The sequence below is a fragment of the Mizuhopecten yessoensis genome, unplaced genomic scaffold, assembly GCF_002113885.1.
Source record: "Mizuhopecten yessoensis strain PY_sf001 unplaced genomic scaffold, ASM211388v2 scaffold6719, whole genome shotgun sequence".
Lineage (NCBI taxonomy): Eukaryota > Metazoa > Mollusca > Bivalvia > Pectinida > Pectinidae > Mizuhopecten > Mizuhopecten yessoensis.
The window spans coordinates 1,784,630-1,791,167 of record NW_018406690.1 but is presented as its reverse complement, the minus strand read 5'-3'; positions in this window follow the sequence as shown (position 1 = coordinate 1,791,167).

Here is a 6,538-nt window from a genome sequence, read left to right as displayed (position 1 = left end):
AGTAGCCTAACTACAGACGAATACGAATGCTATAATGCTAATCAAATGTACCTTTAACTTTTGATGAATACAACGATACAAAGATATTTTTCATATCACATAAAACCTGTGGGGAGATTTACAGTGTATAACGCTTTTTTATCAGAACACTCCCATTGGCTTACACAAAAAATACAAATTACTTACCTAGAGGTGACAGAGTAAACTTTAAAATACAGAAGCCGGTTGGATACACGATTAAATGTATTGATCAGCTCTTATCACCCAATTTAAGGTTGACAAACTGGTTTTATTGCACGCATCTGCAAAATTGTTTTGTCTTTTTGGAGAAGTCAAAAATCAAGCTTTTAGTTTCACTGACAGATAAAAACTGTTATTAACAGTATATAATTTTAATCTTTCCAGATTAAATCACCATAAAATAAATAGACAGTGTTGACAGTATTATATTAGGACCGAGAGATTGAAGAGTGTTGGTGCTTTATTGTAATCACCGCCAACTGACAATAAATCGCAAGTCCTACATTACCTTTCTCCTCCCCTTGATTAGTTTAACGTGAACGAGTCACGAACTCTGTTGAAAATCTCTTTTCTTGTAGGTAGATAATGAATTGACAGATAAATTTACAATGATATCTTTCATATTTGCAATCTATTTCAATTAACAAACTAAACTTCACATCGCTTCTTAGATTTTTAAAAAGTTGCTTTGTTTTTACGATAGTGGTCACTGAAAGCCCAATGAATGGTGGTTTTCATATTCGTTTTGAAGCACGTCTCATTTTCAACGGCCAAGAAAGCAGGATTATGTCGTCTAATCTAGACAAAATAGGAACATCCTTAAGTCTTCCGAGGCAAAATAGTTATGGTAATTTTCTAAAAGTGATACTGTATAGCGGTTTTATTTCGCGGGGGTTTTAATTTCGCTATATTCGCGCTATGACCAATGTCCGCAAATTATAAACACCAGCGACGTTATCGAAAATTTTAACCACTTTTACGGACCTTTTCACAACATATTGAAAATACTCTGTTTTGCATGCAAGCTTCAATGAACTCACATCAGATTATCACAGGACAACTGGGCAGTTCATCTAAAACAACACTTACATATTAGTCGCCGCAACATATTTACAATGTAAGTGTACACAGTATAGGTGAGTCATTGATTGCAGTTTACTCCTACCAAGGTACATGCACATTTAATTTTCTTTAGTGTGAAGTCACTGGCGGATGACGACGCTCGGGATCAGTGTTTTCAAACCCTTAAATGATGACACTCAAAATACTTAGCACGACACATGGGATTCGGATTCAAGCCGAAATTTAACCCCCGCGACTATGTACTGAATACGAAACCGTGAAATATATTGACCTTGCGAATTTAAAGCGCTATTCAGTAAGTACATTTGCCGTACGCCAGTCTGGTGTAGGCTATGTGATTTAGTTCTGCTGCCTAAGGTAGAAGATCCATATCTAGCAGTAAGTGAATGATAAGTAGCGTAATACTTGTATATACAAACAAGGTGTTTTGATATCATATTTATATGTATAGTAGTATCTACCAAAATGCATAATGAACGCTGTTAAATGTACTGCATATACCATGACAAATATGTGGCGATGCAAAATCAAAAACAAAACAGTAATAGGGATGAGAATGTGTTTCCATGTTTCTTGTTCCATGCATGAACATTTCAAATAAGAAAGTTAACAGCATTTTATGATTGTTGTGTACTTGTGTTTCACTTTGATAATTGTTAAAGTTTTATTATATATATATATATTTCATTATTATAAAATGGAAAGGTGTCATCTTTTCACGGCCGATGAAATCATTGTGCTAACCTCATGTAATATCTGGCAGCGCATAGTTTGTTGGTTCCCTACTTCATGTGCAATTTGATGAAACTTTATTTTGGACAACAACTATGAAATAAGTCTTATCGACTTAAATGTATCAGTCCTGTTGGCTTGGATGATATACCGAGTGGGGAATCTTAATGTGGAATGAGGCTGGAGTTTTGGGAGAAAACTCACGTTGTGTGCCAAATGATCCAAACCTTTTCATATCCGATTGGAGAATCGACCTTGTCCATCGTGGTGAAAGGCGAGTGGGCCATCCGACCATCCTCCGTGGGTAATTGACGTATGTTATCAAAGTCTCTCAATATGTACAAGTTGTTTGTTTAGCAACGATATCAGTAACCAGAGATAGCGTAGTACATTTATATAAAAAACGTACAGGGAAGTGACATCCTACTTCTATACACCTCTAAGTACGTTTCAATTGCATTCACACAAATACAGATTGTCCCGGTAATTGTCATTTTTGAAGTAGGCAAAAAAAAAAGTTATCAAACATGAATCACTTCAACTATATTGAATAATTTCCGTATAATCAGCATGTAATTATTTCTTTATAAACTGAATTCTTCCGTGAATATTGATTCTATAAATGATAAGTTCTAAAATATAACAGCGGCTGTTACAAAAGACCAAATAGCAACCGAAAATGTTCATGTGAAGTTGCATTTTTTGTTTGTTTGAGTGGTTTTACGTCCGCTTTACTACCGAAAGGTTCGGTTATCAAGTAGACAACAAACGCTTTTTGTAATTCGTCGGCTTTTATACTTACCGTCTGGGTTGCAAAAGCCAATCAGCCTATAATAACGACGTCACTATTGAAGTCCGCCAAAGTGTAAACAAACGCGAAATTCTCTCCTAGAATTTTGCAGAATTATGATGTTTCCGAAAGGTAAGATATAAGGTCTGAATTCGTGCCTGAATCGAATTTGACGAATCTCGCCATTTTGAACGGCATGTTCGAGCCACAGTCGTAACTGGAAGAAACATATTGGATCTTTCTCTTACAAATACGTATTTGTGTCAAGCTATAACTTATAACAAGGGTGTAATCTACATAACAGTAGACACTAAATTCTTAACAATGTGTTAAACAACTTTTTTCAATTGCACGTTTTTATCGATTTTTCAATATGTTGACTTAAAATAATTTATATAATTATTAAATTTATTTTACTTCTTCTTTTATAATATAATGTATTACTATTTATTTTGTCATATAACGGTTTTGTTCCATGGTTAATTATTTTTCTTTCTTTAGTTCGGGGTTTTCTAGTTTTCCTCCCTTTTGGGAAAATAAAGAAGACAATGACAAACCAAATTAAGTCAGCTTGACAGAAGCTCCACATGAAACACAGGTTATGAACCTGTGCGATCCGTAGCTTTTATGTGGTTGTGCATTTTTATATATCATACATGTGAAAATAACATTATCTTACAATGATATAACCACTGCATATACGTCAAATCCCTTAACATATTGCATATACACAACATTGACTAGGTACACAATACAAATAATTGATACTATTAAACACTATTTAAGTATAGTCAATATTTGTACATTCAAAATTTGAAATCAGCACTACAGTCAAACAGTCAAATTTTGTTGTTGTAATTGATCTAAAAGTATAAGTACATGTGTACTAACATTAGTGAACCCAAAATGGGACAGTACACAAAATAGCACACCTGTTGAAAAACGGCCTAAAAAATGGGCAGAAAATTAAAATGAATACTTTCATGTATGCAATGTTCTGTACATAATACTGTTCTGTCAATTTTGCTGTTAATCTACTTTATTGGCTGATGATTGTGGTTTTAGGTTAGACATTACTTTGAAAACAACTTTCTTAATTAACATGCCGTAAGGCGCTGTATATTTGGCTGTCATTTTCAGAAACCTATTTCTCAAACTCAAGCTAGTGATCAGAAGAAGTTAAATCAGAACATCTTTTGACTCTAAAGTATTATATCTATATGTGGTTTTCTGGTAATAAAGATCGCTTTGAGCCGATATATTAAAGTATACCCTCCATGGTATAACTACACCTACCCCAAACTCTATGGTCTCTTATTGGATTTAGAGTTCTATTTGTATTACCTTGATTGTTTGGTTCAATATCCTTTTCATCCTTGTTCAGTTGTTTTTTTCTATTGTTTAAAAAATGTTTTTCAAAACCTGCAAGTTCTATATCAATTAAACTTGGATGATATATTCTTCATTTGCAGTGCATCTCAATACTCAATATCAGATTCACATGCGAGTATGATCTTAGAAATATTTTCTAAATATCTTAATTGGGAAAAAACACAAAACTGATCATTTAAACGTTCCATTATCTAAAATCCATTTTCCTTGATACATTAAGTTTTTGACAATTAAATAAACATTTTAGATTTAATTCCAATTTACATTATTTGATCTTTATTTGAAAATTTGAAAATAGATCAGTGAAGTTCTCTCATCACGAATGGTATGTGACAGTATTTTCCTATGGTCAGTTGAGACATATAATTCCTTGTTATTTGTGTTTAATAAATATTACCTTATAAACACAACACTTGTTATTGGATAGAAACAATTTTATTTGTGACAAATTATAACTTGGTATGTTTAGGCATATCATTTCATGAGGCAACAATACTGTAAAGTTGTGTTATACATATTGCTCAAAACTGTTTTATATTGATATTTTAATTAAGTGTTAACAAAATTTAAATTTTGATTTTTTTATTAAAAATGTTAACATGTTATGTGATATCTAATTACACATTATCAGCTTCCAGCTGCAAAACCTTGCTTAACCTTATAAGAACAGTTAAGCACAGGTGAAAACACAGGCGCAATACAGGTATCTACTATCCAGAAAAAGACTATAATCTTTCAAAAAACATTCTTCTCCCCATATTTTTTTAAAACGTGGGGAATCAGGAAAAAGCCCTTTCTTTGAATTGAGAGTCAATAAGAAATCTAAGGTTCAAGAAAGGCATTTTTTGAATTGCACATTACCACATATTATATTTGAAATAACGCCACTAAACAAGGAAAATATCCAGTACTAGCTAGATTATTCAATATCAAAAATATTTCAAATTAAAATATGATGTAATATTAATTGCTATTGACTCTACCATTAGATGGCAAAACTAATATAAAGAGCTAATTAAAAAAGGTTACCATTGAAAACCATTTTGTATTATTTTTTTACCAGTGCAATACCAAATGTTATCAAAAAATTCATAATACTATATCTTAACAGTTTTTATTTTGTTCACTGCCTGCAGAGAGGATAGCCAAAAATGTTGTATGTAACATGTACATTATATATTTAATAAGATACTGTTTTAATTTAAACGTGAAGAAACGATGCAATAAGTGATTTTTTTTAAAATGTTTGGTTATCCTCCAACTAAGTTATAGACAAAAATACACAAATATAACAGTGGTGTACCAAATAATAGCAATAACAGAAATAATAGCAGAAAACAAGAGAAATGCGTCGAATAGCCCATTTTAGTGGCGAACAACATTATTGCAAGCATGTTAAACGTTAAGTCATGAGAATATGGCACCAATTATTACGCAACTCAACCTAGCCTTTATAGTTTGCAGAAGTATTTTTATTTTTAGCCAAAAAAATAAATAATTTGTTTTACCATTCATTAGTATCGAAATTCACTTCAGAAACATACACCTTTATATCGAACTTTTTAGTAATCTGTCATACTGGTTTATGTATTCAACGAAAAAACCCAGATATAACACAATTATTACTGAGTACCGATACTAGGTATATTTAATCTTCTGCTATAGGATCTGTTATCGAATTAGTTACATTTCTCAAGTATTAACGATAAAGATGCTACGTGTATCTAGAGCGTGTAGGTATTTTATTTGTAGTGTAATCGTTGTGTCAAACACTTATGCAGTAATGCAAGGCTACAGGCATTTTAACTGAGTAAATCTGGTAGCTTACAGCAAATGTTATCAGATATGAAGACGCTTCAATTCCTAAACCATTAACATATCAAATCAAGCACATAATCTTCCATCTCTCCATACCCATCTGAACCGAAAATCTGCAGCTTTAATTGCAGTACAAAGAAAAAAACGTTCGTCTTGGTCAGTATAAAATTGGTTATTTCTTTTAATAACTGAGTTTGGTTCCTCTCACCTACTTAAGAAAAATATATGCTTGGATCGATTTAACTACGTATCTCACCTATTATTTTGTATGGTTTACAGGATCTGATGAAATATTTTCCTATCTTTTGACAATAAGACAGCATTAGAACACATAAAAATGATCGATATAAACTTTAAGCAACAAATGTAGATTTGAGGTACCAAAGCTTGTTTTGGTACACTGTACTCTTTTATAAGTTACACATGATTTTGATGTGATCATATGAACGTGTGTTCTGCTAAAAACATAGATGCACTATTTCAAAGAAAAAAAAATCTTGGTTTACCAGTTCAAATGTTGAAAACTTCACAAGTTTGATCCTTTTTCATGACATGTTTATCAAATTTCGGTTTAATACATGAATGATAACATATTCAAGGGATATCTAGCTTCCAGACAGAAAAGGATGTGGATTGGATAAATATCACGTGCCATAAACATGAAAGTAAAATTCTTAATATAACCAAAAAGGATATCACGAA